Raw genomic sequence first — 26,586 nt, forward strand, 5'->3', positions numbered from 1 at the left:
CGCCATACTCGACCCACACCATCAGCTCTTATCAGCTGATGTCGGGACTCATATGACCATGCCACAGCTTTCGACTAGTCTAGGGTCCCACTGATATGTCAAGAGCCCAGGAGAGGCCCTGAAGACGATGTGCTGTTAGCACAGGCACTCGCGTCGGTCGTGTGCTGCCATAGCCCATTAACGCCAAATTTCGGCGCTCTGTCCTAACCGATACTTTCGTCGTACGTTCTACAATGATTTCTGAGTTAATTATACACAGTGTCGCTTGTCTGTTACACTGAAAACTCTACGCAAACGCCGCTGCTCTCGGTCATCAAGTGAAAGCTGTAAGCCACTGCTTTATCCCCGACGAGAGATAATGCCTGAAGTTTAGTATTTTCGGTACATTCTTGACATTGTGGATCTCAAAATACTGAACCCTAACGATTTCCGATACGAAAGTCACGACCAAAGTCACATTAATCACATGAATACAAACAGCAGCTCTACCAATGCACTGCCCTTTTGTATCTTCTATATGCGACACTATCCCCATCTGCCTGATGTCACAACTATCGTAATATCACGTCAACAGAGGTGCAGCTTCACGGTTAAGACTTGATATGAGTGTCGTCGTAACTTACTTTCTTTATTTCTTTCTTCTCTTGGTGTTAAAGCCTTGTGGCAACATTTATGTGAAACAAGTAATTTGTCGGTAACATATTCTAGCGCCGTTCCCTAGTAACAGGGTCAAATATACTCGCATATTGTCTAGTGGTGGGTTGATGAGAGAGAGAAGTAGAGTTCAGAGAACATCTGCTAAGATACTAAACAAGGAAACTGGAAAACCACAACTAGCAAGAGAGTGGTTGAACGTAAAACAGGCCTTCATACACATCTCACATAATAAATTCACTTAGCATCAGAAAATTTCCTTGTAAATCAAACCCATCATCATAGTTATACGTTTGAAATCCACTGATAGGTAAAACTCTCCCATTTACACACACCAAAAGAAGATTTGCATCACCTCGCTTCCGAGGGTTACGGAACCTCTACAGAAAATTGGAATACAGATCAACAAAAACATCATTTCCGCCATTTTTATTGCTATTGAAAACCACACATTGCATGTTGTACCACCAAACAGCGAGAGGCGGTGGTACCGATTGCTGTACACACAGGCACCTCTAATACCCAGTAGCACGTCCTCTTGCATTGCTGTATGCATGTATTCGTCGTTGCTAACTATCCACAAGTTCATCAAGACTCTCTTGGTCCAGATTGTCCCACTCCTCAACGGCGATGCCACGCCAATATTCTGCCGGTTTGTTTGCAATATCGGTTGGAGGATGGCATTCATGTATTATACAGCCGTTACTGTGCCTTCCATAACCACTAGCGGCGTACATCGGCCCCACGTAATGCCACCCAAAAAAAGCAATGAAACTCTACCTTGCTGCACTCCCTGGACAGTGTGTCTAAGGCGTTCAGCCTGACCGGTTTGCCTCCTAACACGTCTCCGGCGATTGTCTAGTTGACGGCACATGCGACACTCATCGGTGAAGAGAACGTCATGCCAATCCTGAGCGGTCCGTCGGCAAGTTGTTGGGCCCATCTGTAGTGCACTGCATGGTGTCGTGGTTGAAATATGGACTTCGCCATGGTCGTCGGGAGTGAAGCTGCGCATCTTGCAACGTATTGCGCACAGTTTGAGTTGTAACACGACGTCCTGTGGTTGCACGAAAAGCATTATTCAACATGGTGGTGGTGCTGTGAGCGTTTCTCCGAGCCATAATCCCTAGGTAGCGGTCATCCAATGCAGTAATAACTTTGGGTGGCCTGAGCGAGGCATGTCATCGACAGTTCCTGTCTCTCTGTTTCTCCTCCATGCCCGAACAATATAGCTTTGAAACATAGCTTTGGTTCACTCCGAGACGCCTGGGCGCTTCGCTTGTTGAGAGTCCTGCTTGGCACAAAGTTACAATGCGGGCGCGATCGAACAGCGATATTGACCGTCTAGGCTTGGTTGAACTACAGACAATACGAGCCGTGTATCTCCTTCCTGGTGGAATGACTGGAACTGTTCGGCTGTCGGAACCCCTTCGTGTAATAGCCGCTGCTCATGCATGGTTGTTTGAATCTTTGGCCGGGTTTAGTGACATCTCTGAACAGTGAAAGGGACTGTGTACGTAATACAATATTCACAGTCAACGCCTATCTTCAGGATTTCTGGAACCGGGGTGATGCAAAGCTTTTTTTGATTTGTGTATTTTTCGGGGCATTAAGATTTTAGGCTAAAAGCGGACATCTCCGTCATATATTCTCAAGTTATCTACATATCTTTTAACATGTTGTCGTCTCGGTATTTCAGAAAAGAATTTTCTTGGTCTGTCTTCCCAGTTACATGCCCCATATCCGTTTCAGCGACAGACATAGTCATGTCTTCCACTACAGTGCCTTCTTTGATCCTGTCGCTAGCTGTTACGTAAACCCCTAGTACTTTTTAAGATATGTGTCTGAATCGCTTGCTGAGCAGATCTCCATAATTCTTTAAATGTACTGGTATTCAAAGTTCGTGTCTCTCTGTTGCAAGTCGGAGCTGGTCATAGGACATGGCGAGCGAGTATTTCTGCACACGTGCGGAGCTGCTGCACCTGTGCAACTTCCTGGTCACAGTGTACACACTTACCAGACGCTAAATAGGGAAACGGAACCGACACCGCTCATTGTATGTCTCTAAGCAGAGATGTCGCCGCTTACTGGATTTTGTAACTACCTACCGAGAAAAATTAAGATGAAACATTAAAATCTATGTTTATGCATGTAAAAAGCAAAACAAAACTTTTTTCTCTCAATAGAAAGCACATGAAGGCAGTTCTTTTAGTGCCTGTCAAGACTGTGACAGCTGGTTGACAGAGTCAACCAAGCGACCGCTGATGTTACAAAAACTGACGCTACCTCACCAGGGTCTTGTAACTGATGAAAGGATTACGAGACTGTTTTATTTTAGTTTGACTAACAGCCGACCTAAATATACGAGCGTTATACAGCTCGTTGTGAATTCAACGTTACATTGGCGAAATATGAATAATTAGGATATGAAGGAGCAACGTGAGTACAATTTTTGTAACAGCGTTGTTTTTCCAATTCAGAATTTTTTGCGAAATAAATGCCGAGATGAATACACTACTGTCCATTAAAATTGCTACACCACGAAGATGACGTGCTACAGCCGTGAAATTTAACCGACAGGAAGAAGATGCTGTGATATGTAAATGATTAGTTTTTCAGAGCATTCACACAAGGTTGGCGCCGGTGGCAACACCGCCACACACCGTTGGGTGGCTTGCGGAGTATCAATGTAGATGTAGATGTACAACGTGCTGACAGGGAGAAAGTTTCCAACCGATTTCTCATACACAAACAGCAGTTCACGGCCGTCGCCTGGTGAAACGTTGTTGTGATGCCTCGTGTAAGGAGGAGAAAAGCGTACCATCACGTTTCCGACTTCGGTTCAAATGGTTCAAATGGCTCTGAGCACCATGGGACTTAACATCTATGGTCATCAGTCCCCTAGAACTTAGAACTGCTTAAACCTAACTAACCTAAGGACATCACACAACACCCAGTCATCACGAGGCAGAGAAAATCCCTGACCCCGCCGGGAATCGAACTCGAGAACCCGGGCGCGGGAAGCGAGAACGCTACCGCTCCGACTTCGGATTGTAGCCTATCGCGATTGCGGTTTATCGTATCGTGACATTTCTGCTCGCGTTGGTCGACATCCAATGACTGTTAGCAGAATATGGAATCGGTGGGTTCAGGACGGTAATACGGAACGCCACGCTGGATCCCAACGGCCTCGTATCGCTAGCAGTCGAGATGACAGGCATCCGCATGGCTGTAACGGGTCGTGCAGCCACGTCTCGATCCCTGAGTCAACAGATGGGGAAGTTTGCAAGACAACAACCATCTGCACGAACAGTTCGACGACGTTTGCAGCGGTATGGAGTATCAGCTCGGAGACCATGGCTGCGGTTACCCTTGACGCTGCATCACAGACAGGAACGCCTGTGATGGTGTACTCAACGACGAACCTGGGTGCACGAAAGGCAAAACGTAATATTTTCGGATGAATCCAGGTTCTGTTTACAGCATCTTGATGGTCGCATCCGTGTTTGGCGACATCGCGGTGAACGCACATTGGAAACGTATATTCGTCATCGCCATACTGGCGTATCACCCGGCGTGATGGTATGGGGTGCCTTTGGTTACACGTCTCGGTCACCTCTTGTTCACACTGACGGTCCTTTGAACAGTGGACGTTACATTTCAGATGTGTTACGACCCGTGGCTCTACCCTTCGTTCGATCCCTGCGAAACCCTACATTTCAGCAGGATAATGTACGACCACATGTTGCAGGTCCTGTACGGGCCTTTCTGGATACAGAAAATGTTCGACTGCTGCCCTGGCGAGCACATTCTCCAGATCTCTCACCAGTTGAAAACGTCTGGTCAATGGTGGCCGAGCAACTGGCTCGTCACAATACGCCAGTCACTACTGTTGATGAACTGTGGTATCGTGTTGAAGCTGCATGGGCAGCTGTACCTGTACACGCCATCCAAGCTCTGTTTGACTCAATGCCCAGAGGAATCAAGGGCGTTATTATGGCCACAGGTGGATGTTCTGGGTACTGATTTCTCAGGATGTATGCACCCAAACTGCGTGAAAATGTAATCAGATGTCAGATCTTGTATAATATATTTGTCCAATGAATATCCATTTATCATCTGCATTTCTTCTCGGTGTAGCAATTTTAATGGCCTCTAGCGTATGAGTACCCTATTTTTACTGGAACACGGGCTGTTATAGTACGTGCGTCTTTCTTTTTCCTGCCCTCATTTAAAACAGAGATACAGTTAGAATATTTTACGCTTTTTAGAGCAGTGAAATTAATTTTCGGGAAAAACTGAGTGGAGTTGTGTGAAAATTAGCATGTTTAGGGGTGTGAAATCATCGCGTCTACTCCTTTGCCCAGGTCGAGGCGGCACAGTGGCAGGCAGGCAGCCAGCCGCGGGTATCGGGAGGGGCGAACACAGCGTCCGGCTGTCAGACGCAGGCAGGAAGGGCCCGCGTCGCCTCGCTTAGGGCCGCCCACAGCACTCCGCTCTGGACACAGTGGCGGCGTCTGCACGCGACGGCTGCCTCCGGCAACTGTCCACCTGCTCGGCGACTACGCGTCCACGCCAAAGTGCCTATCTACCTCTCCCTCGAACGAATCTCTATTATTTATGAGTATGTGCTCGTCGTTGCAAAAATAATGGCACTCGGAAGGGATAATCTCAAGTCGCTGCACTTGCTCCTGTGTTGAATTTCATAAGTAATCGTTTCATTTCATAGTCACCCGTTCACTTTGTGCCCTCGGGAGTATCACTCGGCATGCTGCAATACGCCGAGCCACTTCACTTTATCACCCTTAATTACTTTTGACTCCGCAAACATGCACTAGGAGAAAAAAAAGGCACACTACAAAAGAATTGTCCAAAGGGAATGGAAATCAGTAGAACTAATGTACATGATAGACAAACAAATTATTACAATTCAGTAACATTAGATGATTCATTCAAGAGAAAAAGCTTCACAAATTGAGCAAGTTAATAATGCTCTGGTGCACCTCTGGCCGTTATGGAGGAAGTTATTTGCTTAGCACTAATTGAGAGACTTTTTGGATGTCCTCCTTAGGGATATCATGTCCATTTGGAGCGTTATATCGTCAGAATTATGAGGTGCTGCCCATAGTGCTCCAAACGTTCTCAACTGGGGAGAGATTCGGTGACCTTGCTGGCCAAGGTAGGACTGGACAAGCAGGAAGACAAGTGGATGGGCATTATCTTGCTGAAATGTAGCCCCAGGATGGCTTGTCATGAAGGGCAACAAAACGGGGCGTAGAATATCGTCGACGTACTACGGTGCTGTAAGGGATTCCTCAGATGATAGCTACACGGGACCGCTATGAAAAAGAAATGGTACCCCAGCAATAACACCCGGTTGTCGGGCTGTAGGAGGGCGACAGCCATCTCGGTATCCAACCACTGGTTTTGGGCGTCTCCAGACACTTGTTCCGCTTGAAATCTCATTCACTGCGGCCGATGAGCAACGATGATTTGTCTAAGATACTCCCGACGGCACTAGTATACCAACTGGACTATCGCTCGCCATAGAGCCCGACAACCAGGGGTGTCATTTCTTTCCATACAGGACCCCTTTTCTTGTCACCAGTGACACCTTTACAGCACATCGTACGTCGACAATAATCTAAACCTCGTTTTATTGCCCTTCATTGCAAGCCATCTTAGGTTCACATTTCGGCAAAATAACACCCGACTGCACATGGCGAAAGACCTTATTGCTTGTCTAACTCTACTTTGTCCACTAAGGTCGCCGAATCTCCTCCCCATTGAGAACATTTGGAACATTATTTGCAGATCCCTTCAGCCTGCTTGGGATTCTGAAGATCTAACGCGCCAGTTGGACAGGATTTTGTCCTATATCCCCCAGGAGGACATGAAACAACTCTACCCATCAATACAAGTGAAATAACTGCCTACAGAAGGACCAGAGGTGGACCAGCGCGTTACTGATTTGCTCAGTTTGTGAAGCTCTCTTTCTTGAATAAATCATCCAATTTTTATGAAACTGTAATCATTTGTTTATGGAACCAAGAGCAACTTTATTAAACCCCAACAAACATATATCAACTTTTTCTAGCAGAATAACGGAAGGATCTGGTACAAATTGACACGCGTAACTTCGCTATAGTTCTAAACATAAATTACTGAGAAAAAACACACGTTGTGGTAAGAAGTAGGAAGCACCACAAGCACAACATATTATCTGACCTAATACGACGTAGGCAAACCGTTGGCATTCAGAACACTTTCCAGTCATTTTGTAATATACAGATAAGGTCCTGCATGGTTTTCGAGGGAACCTTATGCCATTATTCCTGCAAAATAGTGGTAAGTTCAGTTAACGATGATGGAGGTGGTAAGCGTACACGCACACTTCTTTCCAAAGCAGACAACGAAGGCTCAATAAGACTGACATTCCGTGAATGTGGTGGCCATAGCAGATGCTCACAAAACCAGTTCTAGACAACATGAGCCTTGTGGACAGGGGCGTCACCATTGAGGAACACAGCATCACCATTGGGGATCAAACATTGTATCATGGGTTTACCTGACCAGGAGAAATGGTCACATTGTCCTTGGCAGAGTAACTTAGGGATACTTGGAATACTAGGATAAGACAGCCCAAATCATCACCGTTTCCCCATCATGTTTCACTCGTGGGACGCAAATTCGGGCAGAAGTTGGGAACAGCGTGCAACAAGACTCGCTTGATCAAATGACATTCTTTTGTTGGTCAATAGTCTGTGTTTTATGGTTTATACACCAAGTTTTCCTGTTACTACGTCAAAGGTGCGCCTCAGTTGCGAAAAGTTACTGGTCTTTACCCAGGTTTCATCTACAGTAATCTAGCCTTCTTTAGAAGCATACATTAAATTAATATATGCCAGAATAAGGCACGTCAAACATAAAAAGCTAAAGTACCGTTGTACCATGTCAAGCTACGTTACTTAGCTGAGGAACAGCCCCGGCCCCACTTCATGGAAAGCGGTCGATAGGCCGCAAACGCTGCATTTGAACTACTAAGTAAAAGCTAAGTAACCCAGTTTGACATGATACCATGATACTTTAGCTTTTCATGTTTGACCGTACCATATTCTGGCATGTATTAGTTTACTTTATGCTTCTGAAGAAGGCTAGATTGTTCTAACTGAAACCTGGGTTGATACCAGTAACTTTTCGCAACTGAGGCGGATCTTTGCCGTATTTATCACAGTTGCTGACAGGACTGCAACATGTTAAAAATTCTATTTTCCTGTTTCGGTGGTTTGCATCACATATGAGTGGTTTTTGATTTCCAGCTCACTCTGCAATTTCCTGTTTACTGTGTCCAGTTTCGTATTTTTTTCTTGCTGTTAAGGTTGACAAGTGCAGCATTGACTTCTTCAGTGACGTTTACATCTGTCGTCCTCGTATTTACTGTCACAATTCTCTTCTGTGATTGTCTGTGACAATCGCTCTAAACAATTTCTTCCGCTATATGTAAATTGCAAGTGGAGAGAGGCAGAAAGGAAACGGAAGGGTAGGGATTACAGCTGTCAGCTGCATCGACTGGTTCATATAATTTTGTCCGCGTTGTAAGTCGGCGGCTGATGTCTTCCCGCTTTTCCTGTATGCAGTATAAATCTGCGACACGGTGCCTCTTGGAACATCAAACAATTTGGCTACCTTGGTTGCAGAAGCACCTACCACATGAGCATCAAAATTTGTCCACGTTGGAATTTACTCAGGTCCGACGTAATACAGTCACATTTGCGCGGAACACGTGTAACCTACTGAGGGCATTGTAGAAATTCCGTTAGTGGTGAAATACAGCAGCGCAACCTGCAGGCTTCGCTACCATTCTCATTTATGTCCAGCCATGCGTTTCTCCATGCGTTTCTCCCGCTGTTTCCATACTTTCTTGCAAGCCCTCTATTTCGAGTACAGGAATTTCCGTGTGTTGTTGCCGCGATTTTGTATCACTCTCGATAAGGTCTCCACTTGAGCCACTGGATTAGTGCTTCAACATTAGGCTTTACGAAGGTTGTAAGGGTACATATATCGCTATAGTTCCTACTGTACAGAGAAACTGGAATTTCGTGTTACGGCTCTGTCTTCTCTCTTGCCAATACGGGCACAGTGGTGTAACTAGGGCGCTGTTTTCGCACCTGGGGCCTCGTTTGACCACGAGCTGTCTGCAGCGTCACCGCCGAGATGAGATGCGTCCTGCGACTGCGTAATAGCGGAAGAGCAGTCTGCCTATGCGAAGAAGTACTATGTGGGAATTATACACTATGTGATCAAAAGTATCCGGACACTCTAAAAACATACGTTTTTCATATTAGGTGCATTCCCCTGCCACCTACTGCCAGGTACTCCGTATCAGCGACCTCAGTAGTCATTAGACATCAATGGGGCACTCCGCGGAATTCACGGACTTCGAACATAGTAAGGTGATTGGGTGCCACTTGTGACATACGTCTGTAAGCGAGATTTCCATTTTCCTAAACATCGCTAGGTCTACTTTTTCCGATGCGAAAGTGAAGTGGAAACGTGAAGCGACACGTAAAGCACAAAAGCGTACAGGCCGACCTCGTCTGTTGACCGACAGACCGCTTACAGTTGAAGAGGGTCGTAATGAAATACAATGACAATAAGACGGGAGGTGACAAATCTTGGATTTCATGGTCAAGCGGCTGGTGATAAGCCACGCATCACGCCGGTAAATGCAGAACGACACCTCGCTTGGTGTAAGGAGGGTAAACAATGGACGACTGAACAGTGGAAAAACGTTGTATGGAGTACGAATCACGGTACACAATGTGGCTATCCGACGGCAAGGTGTGGGTATGGCGAATGCCCAGTGAACGTCATCTGCCAGCGAGTGTAGTGCGAACAGTAAAATTCGGAGGCGTTGGTGTTACGGTGTTGTAGTGTTTTTCAAGGAGAGTGCTCGCATCCCTTGTTGTTTTGCGTGGTACTATCACAGCACAGGCCTACACTGATGTTTTAAGCGCCTTCTTGCTTCCCACTGTTGAAGAGCAATTCGGGGATGGTGACTGCATCTTTCAACACGATCGAACACCTGTTCATAAAGCACAGCCTGTAGCGGAGTGGTTCCTGTAGCGGAGTGGTTTCTGTAGCGGAGTGGTTACGCGACAATAACATCACTGTAAAGGAACGGCCTGCGCGGAGTCCTGACTTGAATGCTACAGAACACTTTTGGGATGTTTTGGGACGTCGACTCCATGTCAGGCCCCACCGACTGACGTCGATACCTTCCCTCGGTGCAGCACTCTGCAAAGAATGGGCTGCCATTCCCCAAGAAACCTTACAACACCTGACTGAATGTATGCCTACGGGAGTGGAAGCTGTCATCAAGTCCAAGGGTGGGCAAACACCATATTGAATTCCAGCATTACCGATGGAGGGCGCCACGAACTTCTAAGTCATTTTCAGCCATGTGTCCGGATACTTTTGCCCAAATAGTGTAACTTGGCACGCAGACTCCCCAGTTGTCATCAGTGGCAGCCGGCAGCAGTCGGGGAACTTCGTGCCGTAGTGACTTGCAGATATTAGTTGCCAACTGATGTTAGCCGGTGTTGACTCCTCAGTCGTCTGCTTGTCACTGAGCTTTTCTGTGTTTTGTTGAGGTACTTTTATCGTGATTTTTTTGAAAGTGACGCTGTTGCTTTCCCTTTGCGGGAGTTGTCTTCTGAAAGGGAAGCCGGTTATGGGAAGCTTGTGACAGCTCAAAACACAGCTTTGTGATGCCTGTACTGCGTACTTACGGTACATGGTGGCGGAGCTTGCTACCCCCCACACCCCACCTCTCCCCGTAGTTAATCCTAGCAACAGTCCTTATTCCCCGCCCCCTATATGCTAGCGAGATACCAAGTTACGGACCGCGAGTAGTACCGTCAACATCATCTGGAGACTAAAATTAGTTAATGTGGCTAACAATTCTGAGGAGCGCATCCAGTGGCCACGCATTGATGCGACGGCCGAGGTTGTCTCTGTCACCGAGATCACCATGGATATGCTGGTCAGCAGTTCTTGGCAGTGTAGAACAGAGTTCGTCGAAGGCCCTTAGCGGGCGAGGAGAGCCACTGCAGCATGAGAGTCGTGGAGCGTCGTGAAGTTCGTGTTTGCAGAGTTGCAACGACCATCGTGTGCATGGCCGTGCTGCACGTGGGCAACGTTTGTAGTCGTTTCCCATCGGCCAGATAAGTGGAGCGGCCGAGAGTGTACAACTGGAGAATTTGGCAGATGACCTAGTTGCGCTTTGGGACTTACATAGATCGATGGGCGACTCAGAGGTTTTGGTAGAATAAATCATTGTTCGGTGGTGAAGTCAGCTGTCGACTTTAGTGGTGTGTTTATACACATTGAAACAGCCACTAGTTGTGAACTGGAATTTCTCTATCGCACATTGGGACCGTATTGCATCAGACGGTACTATTTTATTAAATTTAAATAGTTCAAATGGCTCTGAGCACTATGAGCCATAACTTCTAAAGTCATCAGTCGCCTAGAACTTAGAACTACTTAAACCTAACTAATCTAAGGACATCACACACATCCATGCCCGAGGCAGGATTCGAACCTGCGACCGTAGCGATCGCGCGGTTCCAGACTGTAGCGCCTAGAACGCTCGGCCACCCCAGCCGGCATTTATTAAATTCCTGTTATTGTGCTCACGTGGAGTTCGTAATTCCGTGTTGTAAATAGTCATAAGTTTTCTGTGTTGCACTTCGTGCCTTTTCGGAATAATAGATGGCCCAGTTCTGTTCAGTTGCTACCGTAGCATCAGTCAGCGCTGGAAGTGAGCGTCTCTTGTCTATGGCAGTTGCTCAGTTTAGTTATGCAGTGTTATTTATGTGCCCACTTATAAATCTGATATGGGATGATGTGATAACTGTCTCTTGGTAGGAGTCCACCTATTTACCTCCTGGACTAATTAACATTATGCTTAGGAGTATCAGAACATCTTAGATTAAGTTTCTGTATTATTGTTACGAAGAAAAGGAAGTGGAGGAACCAGAAGACTTGGTTGGCCTATAATATAACTTCAGACACGTAAGAATAATGTAAATTATTAAAAGTGCAATTCTCTCTGTGAGGTACAACGTCAACCAGAACGAACTAGTGTTGTTCGTCTTCACTGCTATCACCAGAATTTGTATGGTGCGTAAGGGTAGTGAACAACTTCGAGTGTGAGTGTTCACTTTGAATGACAGGGAAGTCCCAGCACTCGTGTCGGACTGCATTATCAGCACCTGACAGATTCTGGAAGGGGCCTCATTGTGCGTCTCTATTCTGCCGATTGGTCGAACTGTTCAGTATGAAGATTTCAAATGGTTCAAATGGTTCTAAGCACTATGGGACTTAAAATCTGAGGTCATCAGTCCCCTAGACTCAGAACTACTTAAACCTAACTAACCTAAGGACATCACACACATGCATGCCCAAGACAGGATTCGAACCTGCGACCGTAGCAGCAGCGCGGTTCCGGGCTGAAGCGCCTAGAACCACTCGGTCACAGAGGTCGGCTATGAAGATTTGTTGAACATTCGGATGTGCCGGTGGCATGGCACTGGACTGAATGGGAACGGGAGGATAGACATAATCGGTGTAAGAGATTGCCTCGAACAGGTCTGACAACAACAAGGCAGGATCGCCGTATTGTGAACCAAGCACATTCTAACTTGAGTTTCAAATGATCTATGAAACGTGTAACTAAGTACCCTCCTGGAAAGGAAGCAAAGAGCGCTGATGGATGACGCCTCATTATGTTCAACGATGAATCGTGGTCTGCAATACCCCGGATGACCACCCTCGGCGAGTATGGCGCCGACCTGGCGAGAGATCCAATTATTCCGATGTACTGGAGAGGCACATCAGTGTTACACCTAGCGTAATGGTGTGGAGAGTCTCCGTTGTGCCTTCTGGTCACGGATGGCAGTGGTTCAGGCAACTCTGTCACAACTCTGTTACACCAGATGTACTGCGTCGTGTAACATATTCATTACGCGGTAGATTGCAAATGTGTGCAGCAAATGATGAGCACCACTTTGAACATTTATTGGCCTGAAATGTCCGGACACACTCTTTTACATTCTGTAACTCAAAACAGCAAGCAATTATGAGACAGGTAGAGAAATTTAAATATCTCGGGGCACATACTGATAAAAATGGATTGCCATACAGAAGAAAAGTACAGAATACAGCAAAGCAGAGAAGCGTTAGGGTGTACGAATCCTTTTTGGTGGGACACGAATATTTCCAACAGCAGTAAGAAAAGAGTAGGTAACATAACGGTTGAATCGGTACTATGATATGCATCAGAAATATGGATCTTAAATGCGGATCTCAAAAGAAGACTAATAGTTGTTTAAATGGATTATTTGCGTAGGAGTGCCACAATATCAAGAATCGAAAGGAAATCTAATGATGAAGTAAGAGCTAGAATGAAAGCAAATGTTATATCCTAGCCAGTAATGCCACCCGAGCCCGCTAGCAAAAGGTTGGCAGCATCAAAGTCCGGACGCCGTCCGCATAAGCAGCGCCAGCGAGACAGGAAATCGCCGCAAGTCTGCGCGCGCCACCGCTGGCTTCTGGTTTCTTAAGCGCTGGAGTCGCGAGCGCTAGGACAGTTCTGTATTCGCCGCTCAGTTGTATACTCGCCACCGAATTGTGTACTGGCTAGTCAGTTGTGTGTTCATCGCAGCAGAGTTGTTGTTTGTCGTCAGCCGACGCTGACCTAGCCGCTCCGACTCGAACTAGACAGATCTCTGTAGACACGGAGTTCACTACTGTGTTTCTGTATCTTCGTTAATAAAGATAAGTACCGACTTCTATTTAATCAGAGTGTTTCGGTTTTCATCTTTCTGTTCACTGTTCCAGCGGACCGGTCGGCCCGCTATTAAAAGTGTGGCGGTGACTTCGTAAGCCGTTTCTACAGCGAATTGTTTGTCGCTACGAACGCCGCCACAAAACTGGCGACGAGGGCTTCCGAACTCGTGTGCAGGGCTGGTTCAACTTGTTTCTGGTTATACTAATTATAGCGATAAAATTTTGGGGGCTGGTTTAATTTGTGTTCACTATGTCGGCCGAATTACAACAGTTGATCTTGTTACAGAGTCAGCAAATACAAATTCTGGTGGAAGCAATCGCCAAACAAGCGGCTAATCCTCCAACACAAAAGGAACAAGCACAGGCAGCACCACCTTTCCGTGCTTTTGATGCATCAAGAGAAGAATGGCGAGAATATTTCGCGCAGTTGCAGGCGCACATGACAGTCTACAAAATCACGGGTACTGAGCGGCAGCTATTTAAGTTCCACTGCAGGCGTGGAAGTCTATCGACTACTTTGTAAGTTGTTCCCGGAATCCAAACCAGAAGCTTTAGACTATGACGTTGTTGTTAACAAGCTTGCTGAGTATTTCGAGTCGCGAGTTCATGTGGCAGCAGCCAGATTCAAGTTCTTCAGATTAAAGAAACTGCCACATCAATCTAATAAACAGTGGTTAACAGATTTACGGGGCCTCACCCGTCAGTGCCGATTTAATTGTGTGTGTGGAGCTTCCTACAGTGATGTCATGTTACGAGACGCTATTACTCAAAACATTGCAGATTCTCGTATTCGTGCTGCTATCTTAAAGTTGCCTGACCCGTCATTAGAGACTGTGATGAACATCATTGAAGCCCAAGATACTTTTGACTATGCTGAGTGTGAGCTAGATCAGCCATGTATTTCTCAAATTGCCTGTGCTAAGCAAGTTATGTCATGCCCGCGGCCCCACCGGCAGAGTCAGACTGTAAACACTAGCCGGCCGCGTCATGTTAAACACATTCGTCAGCCGCGTGTGCAAAATGATAGAGTTAAGTCTTGCCCTAAGTGTGTTCTTGCTCATCCTCGTGAACGTTGCCCGTTGAGAAACGCGGTTTGTCACTTTTGTCAAAGGAAAGGACACATCCAGACTGTTTGTTTGCGTAAACGCAAGAACAATTCTAGTGCTGCCCAGCCGATGGATATTCATGTTCTTCAAAGCCAGCCCGCCCAGAAGGTCGCGTTTAAAGACTCTTCCACGGTTCGTGTGGGTAATAAACTTGTTCGCAATAAGCCACCCACCCAGCCCTCTGCTATGCGACCCAAGCGTAATTCAAACGCTGTAAAAAGTAATGTACAGACTGCAAGTGAAGCGGGAATTGTTGTTCCACCCGCCCAACCCACGAGTTGCCGTAAGTAGCGAACACGCGCTAAACGCGCTGATTTTGTGTCTTCCGCCTCCACTGCACCGATCCAGAGACAGTGTAATAAACTATTTGTGAAGCTACGCATCCAGGATAAGACCTTCAATTTTCAATTAGACACTGGTGCATATGTGACTCTCATAAATAGTGCTACGTATGCGGCTATCGGCCGCCCTAAACTTTCAGCGGCAAAACATTCTTTGGCTACTTATAGTGGAGAACAAATTCCTGTGTTAGGTGTATGTAGCGTGCCAGCCACATTCCGTGGCAATACAAAAACAGTTTCATTCACAGTGCTCCGCGCTACAGACAGTGTAAACATTTTCGGATTAGACTGTTTTGACTTGTTTGGCCTGTCTATCCAAGACAATGTGTTGCAAATTAATTCTGTTGTTGTTCCTCAAGACAGCATAATCGATTTGTGTAAACAATACAGTGACATATTTAAAGACGAACTAGGTTGTGCTGCGAACTTTGCCGCTCATATTACGTTAAAAGATAATGCTCAGCCTCGATTTTTTCGTGCTCGTCCAGTGCCTCACGCCCTCCGGGCACCTGTAGCAGATGAACTTCGTCGTTGGCAAAACAACGGTGTTATTCAACCCGTTTCAGCGAGCCAGTGGGCTTCTCCCTTAGTTATTATAAAGAAACCGTCTGGCAAGTTACGTTTGTGTGCTGATTTTAAGTCGACAGTTAATCCTCAGACTGTCATTGATTCTTTTCCTTTGCCTAGACCAGACGAGCTGATGGATAAGTTAGGGGAAGCTCGTTTCTTTTCCAAAATTGATCTCCGTGAAGCATATTTGCAATTGCCCCTCGACGAGCAATCACAACAGTATTTTGTCATAAACACGTCGTTGGGGTTGTTCCGTTTTCTGCGTTTGCCTTTTGGTTGTGCGTCAGCTCCAGCTGTTTTTCAGCGTTTTTTGTCACAACTTCTGGCTAATGTGCCATCGTGTTGCAACTATTTAGACGATATTGTTGTGTCCGGTCGGACGCCTGCTGAACATTTCCGTAATTTGGAGTGTTTGTTTACAGTGTTGTCTCAGGCAGGCCTACGTTGCAACATCGATAAATGTTCATTTTTCCTTACGGAGATTGAGTATCTGGGACATGTTATTAATGCTCAAGGCATTCATCCCTCCCAGTCACATTTAGCAGCTATTCGTGATTTGCCCGCCCCTCGCAATCTGCATGAATTGCAAGCAGTTCTTGGCAAATTGACATATTATATTAGGTTTATACCTAATGCATCACAGATTGCTGCACCGTTGCATCGTCTCCGCCGTAAGAATGTTCCGTTTGTGTGGTCAGCTGACTGCCAATCAGCCTTTCAGCAGCTTAAAGAGGCTTTATTGAATGATCGTTGTCTGGTCCATTACGACCCTAACAAGCCTCTGGTGTTAGCTTGTGATGCCTCTTCTTTCGGCCTCGGTGCTGTGTTGTCTCACCGAGTCGGTAACATCGAACGTCCTATTGCGTTCGCATCTAAATTCCTAAACAAATCTCAGAGTAATTATAGCCAATTGGACAAGGAAGCGTTTGCTATTGTGTTCGGTGTCACAAAATTCCATCACTACCTCTATGGTAGACCATTCGACTTAGTAACAGATCACAAGCCCCTGACGTCACTGTTTCATCCGTCTAAACCAGTTCCTCAGCGGACAGCTCAGAGACTACAACGTTGGGCTCTTTTGTTATCACAATACCAGTATGAGATACTGTATCGCCCTACAGCTCAGCATGCAAACGCTGACGCGCTTTCTAGATTGCCGATTGCTGCGGATGATGTCTTCGATTCCTCTGACGACTCTTGCCATCAGATTGACGCCGATGAGCATCAATCCCTCCGGGATTTTCCGATTGATTATCGTCAGGTGGCACGTGAGACAGCTACGGATCCTCATCTGAGTTTACTATTACGTTTTGTTCAACGTGGTTGGCCGTCCAAGGCAAAGGACATATCAGATCCTGTGGTTCGTCGCTATTATCCGCAACGTCATCTGTTGTCTGTTTCGCACGGAGTTTTGCTGTTACGCACCGAGAATGACCAGCTTCGTGTAGTGGTTCCCCAAGTGCTCCAATCCAAGGTCCTCGACTTGTTGCATCAAGGTCATTGGGGAGTGGTCCGCACCAAGCAGCTTGCCCGCCGTCATTGTACATGGATCGCCATTAATAAGCAGATTACGCAGATGTCTACAGATTGTTCGACGTGTGCCGAACACCAAGCTGCTCCGCCTCAACGCTATTTTGAGTGGGCACGCCCTGCCGGTCCCTGGCAGCGAGTACATATTGATTTCGCTGGTCCATATTGGCATTCTCGTTGGCTCATCGTGATAGATGCATTTAGTAATTTTCCGTTTGTTGTGCCCATGCAGTCTACAACGTCTGCACAAACTATACAGGCGTTGACTTCAGTTTTTTGTATTGAAGGTCTTCCAGAAGTTTTAGTGTCTGACAATGGTCCACAATTTACCTCTGCTGAATTTGAAAGTTTTTTTTCTGCCAATGGCATTCGCCATGTTCTTACTCCGCCGTTCCACCCTCAATCGAATGGTGCAGCGGAACGTTTTGTACGCACATTCAAGGGTCATATGGACCGCCTTCGTGCTACGCACTCTCGTCAGCAGGCCCTCATCACGTTCCTGTCGTCGTACGGACCACGCCACGCGACGCCCTTCGCCTCCAGAGCTTCTCCACGGCCGTCGTCATCGCACCCTACTACGGTTGTTGCACCCCCCGGATCGACCCGCCGCTTCTGAGCATCGCGCGCGTTTTCAGCGCAACGACGCCGTTTTTTTCAGAGTTTATCACGGTCGCGTCGTTGGTAACGTGGTACCGTGATAAGTGTCCAGGGTCGCGGTTTTTATACTGTTCAAGGTGCTGCTGGGGTGCACAGGAGGCATCAGAACCAGTTACGCCGCGCTGGCCGCCCGGATTCTGCCGCTCGTTCTTTTTCCACAGATTTGGTCCGCGGCGGGTTCCAGCCGCGCCTTCCGACTTCGCTGCCGCCCCCAGGGCAGCAGCAGCAGCCGTCGCCGCTACCACGCCGACAGCTCGTCCCGTTGATGCCTCCCGCGCAGCTTCATCTGAGAGCGCCCCTGGTGGTCGCTCCGGCGCCTGCGGTCCCTCTTCAGTCGCCACCGCCTTCGGAGCTGATGGACGTCGACCCCTCAGCCGGGCCGCCTTCCCAAGCGGTGGCTGTGCAGCCTGTCCTGCAGCCGCTTTCCTTGGGCACCCCCAAGGAGTCTGACACCGCAGCGCCTTGTCCGGCGCCCACTCAGCAGCCGTCGACGCAGCGTCAGGAGACGCTGCCTCTCTTCGTGGGTCCCGACGCCCCGTCGCGTCCAGTACCAGAAGCTGCGCCCGTGGTCACAGGCATGCACCCTGACCTCGGTTTTCAGTCGGTGTTTCCCGAGGCCCCGCGCAGCCAATGCTGGGGTGCGGACCGGGGACTGCCACCGACAGCAGTCTCCGCCCCGATCTCTTCTGCTACGCCTGCGGCCAGACCCCTCCCCCGCCGTCGACGCTCGCTACGTCATTACTCAACGACGGTGCGGCGATTTGGGGGGGAGGAGTGTTATATCCTAGCCAGTAATGCCACCCGAGCCCGCTGCCAAAAGGTTGGCAGCATCAAAGTCCGGACGCCGTCCGCATAAGCAGCGCCAGCGAGACAGGAAATCGCCGCAAGTCTGCGCGCGCCACCGCTGGCTTCTGGTTTCTTAAGCGCTGGAGTCGCGAGCGCTAGGACAGTTCTGTATTCGCCGCTCAGTTGTATACTCGCCACCGAATTGTGTACTGGCTAGTCAGTTGTGTGTTCATCGCAGCAGAGTTGTTGTTTGTCGTCAGCCGACGCTGACCTAGCCGCTCCGACTCGAACTAGACAGATCTCTGTAGACACGGAGTTCACTACTGTGTTTCTGTATCTTCGTTAATAAAGATAAGTACCGACTTCTATTTAATCAGAGTGTTTGGGTTTTCATCTTTCTGTTCACTGTTCCAGCGGACCGGTCGGCCCGCTATTAAAAGTGTGGCGGTGACTTCGTAAGCCGTTTCTACAGCGAATTGTTTGTCGCTACGAACGCCGCCACAAAAGCAAATGATACAATGATAGATAGAATTGAAAAAAAATTCATTAAAATGGTACGGGCATATGATGAGAATTGCAGATCATAGGTGGCCAAACAAGGTTTATGAATGGAAACCATCCGGCAGACATAGGCGCAGAAGACCACGACGTTATTGGACAGACCACATAAATAGAGTAATAGAACATCGCAGCATCGACAAGGAAGATGCGCTGGATAAAGAGGCTTGGTCGAGGATAACAGGAATACAACAAGATGTTGTTATTAATTAATCTTTGCATTGATTAGTCCTGTAATAATAATAATAATAATGATAATAATAATAATAATTGAAAACAAAAAACAAATTTGCAAGTTTAACTATATTCTCATGTTAAGGTACATTCTTTCCTAACAAATCAGTGCCGTACAGTATTCTTCAGAGAAAAACACTAATAAAAATGTTAGCATGTGGACGTAACTTGCTGTTCATGTCTCTTCTGTACCTATGTTACATCACTGTTCTTTTTGTATCCCTAATTAATTCGGTTCTCTCCGATACTCACGATTGAACTGCTGAGGATCTCAAGATTCAACTTTACGTTACAAATTACTTTGGATGTATTTAATATTTTACAACGTAAGAAACGGCATGGATTAGGTATTTTTTTCTATTTTCTGTTGTGCTAAAATAAATAACACGTATCTATTAAAAAAAACGTAAGTACGTGTTGAAAATAATACTTCCGTGCATTTCTCAATGGTTTATATTAACCAATTACACCAGCCCCTCTCCTCACGTTTGGTCTGTGGAACTGGTTATTCACTGTTTATTGTGGTTTGGGAGGTGTCTCCTGTGGTAATGATAGGTGACTCACCCTGTATTACAGTCAGCTCGAACACATGGTTATTGACAGCAAGGAGTCAACCGGACCAGGTCTGCTAAAGTAACAAATCCTTTACTTGGTCTGTTACTGTTACAGCGTAAAGTCAAAGCTCCAGCACGCCAGTCAGGAACGAGGGAGCAGAGAGGGCTGTGAAGAAAACGTCAGCCAACTGCACGCTGACCGACCCCTCTCCACGACGACAATGCGCCGGCAGCGGCCTCTATGCGAAGAAGACATAAGTGTCGCTCCCGACTGGTCGCGGCGCACTTCTACAGCGGCTTCAAGATTAGGCACTTCAAGACCAGCAACTTAGGAATTGTATATACTGAAGAACGTTGTTTATTTTGTCTACCGCCTTTGCATGCGACACATCTGTTTGGCACAATTTTAAGTATTGTCATGTACTTTTCGCAATAAAACTCATTAATACGATTTGGTTGAATAGTTATCTAGCGATCCGAGAAGCAGGTTTCCTAGACACCCCGTCTTCGACAATTAGGTAGGGTCAAAAATGGCTCTGAGCACTATCACACACGTCCATGCCCGCGGCAGGATTCGAACCTGCGACCGTAGCAGTCGCGTGGTTCCGGACTGAGCGCCTAGAACCGCTCGGCCAAATTAGGTAGGGTTCAACAGTTACAAGCAGGTAGAAAACTGAGATAGCTTCTCAGAGATTCAGCACATCCTGTCGTTCCTATATTATTTACAGGAGCAAGGTTAAAATAGTGACTTTGGGAGACAACGGTACTATATGCTGCCATACCCAACACATACAGGTCAGTCGATTCACCGTGTTAATACGGTGAGGGTGGCACAATAAAGTCTCAACGAATTGTGTTAGTATAGAGGGTGAGTCACGTAAGAAGTAGCCGGCCGATGTGGCTGAGCGGTTCCAGGCGCTTCAGTCTGGAACCGCGTGACCGCTACGGTGGCAGGTTCGAATCCTGCCTCGGGGGTGGATGTGTGTGATGTCCTTAGGTTAGTTAGGTTTAATTAGTTCTATGTTATAGGGGACTAATGACCTCAGATGTTAAGTCCCATAGTGCTCAGAGCCATTAGAACCATTTGAATGTAAGAAGTAACATCCCTTTTATTTCGTGTACGTTTATATGTATCGAAATGCTGTTTTCGGTAAAGCGTCGAGAGGCTCGTAGTTCTTTGTTTGGTTAATGATCTTAGCGCTGGTGTCAACAGAGATACTGAAGCAAGTACTTTTGTTTTTGAACGGAACTGTGTACTTTTTGTAACTGCATTAGATACCTTTTCGATAGCTCTTGAGAAGATAACTGCTGTGGTAAGGCGTTTGTTAATGTTGAAGTTGAAATTTGTCCTAAAAGAATTCGAGAACTATCCTAGAATTTGAGAGCACGGTGGCCGGAATCGGCTTTAGCAGTGCAAACACTGCCAAACATAGCTATCGTGCTACTCTGTGTCAGAATATCAACACATTTGCCTGTTTACTTGTCTGCACTGCAGGCCGATCATTTCTGCTTCAAAATTCATTGCTTGCAGGTATGTTCACCAATGAGGAGAGTCTGGATATGCTACTTTTAAATGGTGAATATAAAGAAAATGCCGTAAAAACAATACAGTGGTATAAGGCTATCAATCCGGTTAGCCAACGTCCGACGCGCCAGGCAGTTGAGATAATTATTAAGACGCTAGTGCGAACAGGCTACTTGAGCGTGAAAAGGGGGACAAGAAAGAAGACTGCGACTGACAGAGAACACGAGGAAGCTGTTCTATCAAAGACGCTAATTAATCTGCACAGTGATACGAGACATATTGTCGAAGAATACAGAATCAGCAAGAAGAGTGTCATTCGCATCTTGCAACGACAGAATTCCATCCCATAGTATGTCACTACATCAGGCACTTCACGACTGTGATTTCGAACGTAGAACCGAATTTTGTCGGTTTGTCCTTCACTACCTGAGAGATGGCCCAACGTTTTTCCAACGTGTGAAGCAAAGTTTACTAACCACGCTAATGTAAATTTGCATAACATGCACTACCCGGCAGCCAAACATCCACTGGCTGCTTCAGATGTAGCATCAGTGGCCTTGGAGCGTAAACGTGTGGTTCGGCATCAAAGGAAATTACATTTGCCACCTTACTTCACCTCCTCTAAAAGGACATTCGTATGCACACTTTCTGAGGAACATTTTACCGGTTCTTCTAGAAGAGGTACCACTTGTTATTGGGCAGTATATGTGGCTGCAACATGATGGTTGTCTAGCTCATTCGTCCCGTGTTGCAACGCAAATACTGAATGAGAATTTTCCTGGACATTGGATAGGACGAAATTCACTTATCAAATGGCCTGCGAGGTCCGCAGATTTGACTCCAGTCGATATCTTTTTCTGGGCAGCACTCAAAGACGCAGTCTATCACGAAGCCCCAACTACGCCAAATGATACATGTCGTCGAATCGACAGTGTATGCTCTACCACATCAGCCACTACAATTACAGCTGTTCATCATTCTTTCGACAGGCGACTGCAACTATGCCTTCCACTCCGTGGTGAACAGTCTGAACACATGCTTAAATAAAGGATAAATTTATTTTTTTGGAGGACAAAAGTTATGTTATCATTTTAGTAAACTGTTTATTTCATTCACATGTGTACGAAATTGCAGTGCAATGTTTAAATAAGTCGATAGCCTGTATTTCACGTAGCCGGTAACATTGTCTTTAAGCGCGTTCATCGTGAAACGATGTTTCGTTTAGAAAAATATTTATTTTGCGGTGTATAGGTCGTCACCAAAGAATTTTTAATAAAATGTTTAGTTCAACAAATATATCCCATATGATATAATTTAGAACAGTTTAGACAGAGACAGTTGTCCGACAGCATGTATTTTACCTCTGAGAAGCACACGGCCATGTACAGGAAAAGATAGGTCAAATCTTCCTTCTAATAGATATTTAACAGAGTAGTTGCTATTTGCAGCGTATAAGACCGCTTTATTTTTGAAGAATTTCTCTGTTTCAGTTCACGTAAATCCTGAAGATAATTCAAATGTGAAATAGTTTTCCTAAGTCTATTGTGATACGCCAGATTCCAGCATTTCCTTGTACAATATTCGTAGGTGGACCTGCACCTAGATCGTAAGTTTGTTCAAGCGGTAATAATGCTTTCTTCTCGAACCACAGGCGTGATTTACGATATACAACTACGCTGCCTTGTCAGAGACGCCCGCTCAGCAGAGTTTGCACCGCAAATGTCGTTTCCGGTCATCCTAACACTGTGCTCTCACATTCTAGGACATTTTTCGAATTTTTTTACAACAGGCTTCAACGTCAACATTAAAAAGCGTTATATTACAGGAACTGTCTTCTCAATAGCTATCGAATGCAGTTATAAAAGGTATATGGTTATATTTAAAAGAACGAACTTAGTATCTCAGTTAATACGAGCTCTAAATAAAATTAACCAAATTAAAACATTTTTGCCACTCAACACTCTAACATTTGTCGAAAACCGCGTTTCGATATTTGGAACCATTCACGAAATAAATTGTGTGACATGTCTTGAGTGACACCCTTATATATAAAGCATTGTTATGTCTTCGCACGCTGAATGTGTTAGTCCAGAAATGTTATTTAAGATTACAAGAAACTGGAGAGACTTTAACAGAGTACGTGCTAAGTAGTCGCACAGTAGAGGCATTATGCTTTCCGCATGGTAAAGCAGAGGTTACAAAAAGTGTTCGAAAGGTTTGGTCCAGAGGACTACGTTGGTCGAGGCCACAGTCGTTAGTGCACTTACAGTGAGTGGTATGGCAAGTCGAAGTCATCCGTTATGCAGACGTAAAGCAAAAAGTAGCGACCACTCTGGAGCAGAATTGTGGACAACTCTGGTCTCTGGTAAACTGAACCTGTTGTGGGAAGTTCTATTTAATCTGCAGGCCAGGGATACACGTCCAAAGTGAAAGTAGCTCATCACTCAGCTGCCTCCGTGACTCTTGATTCTGAGTTTATCAAACATACGGGCTTCATAATTAGAAGGAACGACAGTTTTCATTCCGTTTTTGTATGAAGTGAACTTAAAATTATGCGAGCACTCTCTTAAAGTGATGGTGCTGGTTGATGGTATCACAGAAGCAGATAGACAGGTGAATGATAGTTTTAGCCACCTAGCTCCTGAGAGGGCCATGCTGTTGTGCCGTGTGGGTCACTTATCTCTGTGTGTGCTCTGACGGAATTATGACATTCGCAAACCTTAAAGTCTTATCTCTTCCGTTTGAATTTTATTTGCTTGTCACAGTAAAAAAAAAAAAAAAAAGCTGCTGTCCAAAATTCAAGCAACAGGCCATTATTTCCCCGTCCTTAGTGTAGTTCACGATATAAACATGCAAACTGTCAACAGATGTACGTACGATCGTGTTCTATACGGAAGATAACATTCCGGTCAACAGGAAACCACGCCAACAATGACGTCAGGGCACCTATCAAACGGAGTAGTGTTTGTCGGGTAGCCACACATCCGCAGTTGTTGTGTACACAGCACAAACAGTGCAGTAAGGAACAGGGAAGATGCCTACCATGCACTCTGCGGTGGAGGGCCATAGGAGGAATGGAAGCACGACAGTCGCAGACTCATGTGGCCCGATCGCTTAACGTGAACCGTTCTGTTGCTTCTCGGATGTGGCCACACTTTGTAGAGACCGAAATGTATAACTAAGACCAGGGCAGAGCCGACCACGTGTGACATCCGAAAGAAAGGACCACTAGTAGGCTGTAAGGGGACGACGGTACTCCTTAGTACTGCGCAGCAAGTGGCACCTATCCTCGAAGTATCCACTGGATGTGTTGTACCGAGGCGAACGGTGTAGAGAAGTCTTGGACAGAGTAGCCTTCATTGTAGGAGACATGCTGTATTTGTACCTCTGACGCGCCTTCAGAGAAGGGAACGTCTGGAGTGAAGTCGTTAGCACACTGTCTGGACACTCGAACAGTGGTCCAATGTTCTTTTCACATAAGAGTCCTGGTTTGGTTTGGAGAAAGGTTCTCGACGGATTCGCATCTAAATGGAATGTAGAACACGATTTCGAGACCCGGAAATTCTGAAAAGAGACCGATATCGAGGAAGATTGATAATGCTGTGGGCAGGGATTGTATTGATCACTCGAACATCTCTTCATGAAATTATACGAATCGGAAAGATTTAACTGCTGTTAGATATCGTGACGACGGCGGGGTGACGGCCTGCGAATTCATTTACGATTGTTGCGAGCTGCTGTGCGCCATTTTGGAAACGGAAGGTACTGCACCCTTGGCTGGCCTACTCGCTCTCCCAATTTAAATTCGATAGAGCATGTCTGGGATGCACTAGGATGACGTACTGCATCATGTCAGCATCCACCAACGACTCTCCATAACTTGTGACAGTTCCGCAGGAAGAATGGGCGTTATTACCTCAACATGACATTGATGACATTATGCACAGCCTGCTCCGTCGTTGTCAGGCCTGTATTGCTGACAGAGGTGGTCACATCAAATAGTGAGCACATTAACCAGTGTGCGTGAAAATCTGTTACGTTGGAAAAAAAGAAGAACGTTATGCATGTTGCAGTTGTTGAAGTTCTGTATTCTTTGCAAAAACAGACATTATACCTGATAGGATAGCCGCAATCAGTGATTTTACAATGTAACTTTTAATCCGTGTTGATTGAAAAATGTTTATTCCTATGACCGGTTTCGGTTCCTCTAGAACAATCTTCAGATCTGCTATTTCGGTTGCAGGAGTAACCCGTCCAAATACAGCAACTTTCACATGCTGCGTCACATCATGTGATTTGGACGGGCTACTCCTGTAACCGAAGTAGCAGATCTGAAGATGGTTCTAGAGGAACCGAAACTGGTCTTATGAATAAACATTTTGCAATCAAGACGGATTAAAAGTTACATTCTTTATTTTTTGCATTGTTTCTATTTTGCTATCACCTGTTTATAATGTTTTGTGGGAAAATAAAGGCAACCTTTCAAAGTTTCCGTTTCTTGCTTTAATTTTGGACACCAGTGTAGTTCTAAAATCCTCCAAGAACGATAATCTGTCACTAAATATAGTTCTCATGGTAGGATAAATGCCGACGGAAAGAGGAAGAACAGAATTTCCCTTATTCACGGAAGGAAACAGAGGTACATCTGTTAAGACCAATTACTTTTGAATACGTTGTGGGAGAGAATAGTGACCAAAGTGTTACAAATATTTACTATCAAAAACAATCTTGATCATTATTTATTTATTACGGTCACTGGTTTCGACCACTACTGTGGTCATCTTCAGACCAATGAGTAAGGACCTCCTTCTGCTTTTAATTTTGAAAAGTTTGCAAACCGATGGAAGGAGGAAGAGGCTAATACGCAGTGGTGCTAGGGGCCTACCTTCATGACGTCGTACTGCTGTTGGTTGCAGTCGGCGCGTGGTGGTCCCGCGGGCACGGCGTTCAGCCGCTGGTCGTCCTCTGCCAGCGGCTCTGCTTGCTTCGCCAGCACCAGTGGCGGCGGCGGGGGCGGTGCCAGGTCTGCCGACGAGGCGTCTGATTCGGCGTCCGCAGCCGGTACACCGCTGCTGTCGGCGAGCGCCGCCGGCCGGGGGGGCCCTGCTGGCAACAAACACAGTCCAACGGCTTTCGTTATTTAATAATCAAATGTTACATACAATGTGGTGATAAAAGCCATGTGATGCTTCTTATTATCACGTCGGATCTCTTTT

General features: G+C 46.2%; 1 long non-coding RNA gene across 1 annotated transcript in view; it reads right to left on the bottom strand.

Annotated features, from left to right (window-relative positions):
- LOC124790047 overlaps positions 1 to 26,363 on the bottom strand; it is a 46,499-nt gene extending 20,136 nt beyond the window's left edge. The window contains exon 1 of the long non-coding RNA XR_007016210.1: positions 26,256 to 26,363. This is a non-coding gene — a long non-coding RNA (uncharacterized LOC124790047). The remainder of the gene's footprint in view (positions 1 to 26,255) is intronic.
- Positions 26,364 to 26,586: the final 223 nt, after the last annotated feature.

Source organism: Schistocerca piceifrons, chromosome 1 (assembly GCF_021461385.2).
Source record: "Schistocerca piceifrons isolate TAMUIC-IGC-003096 chromosome 1, iqSchPice1.1, whole genome shotgun sequence".
Lineage (NCBI taxonomy): Eukaryota > Metazoa > Arthropoda > Insecta > Orthoptera > Acrididae > Schistocerca > Schistocerca piceifrons.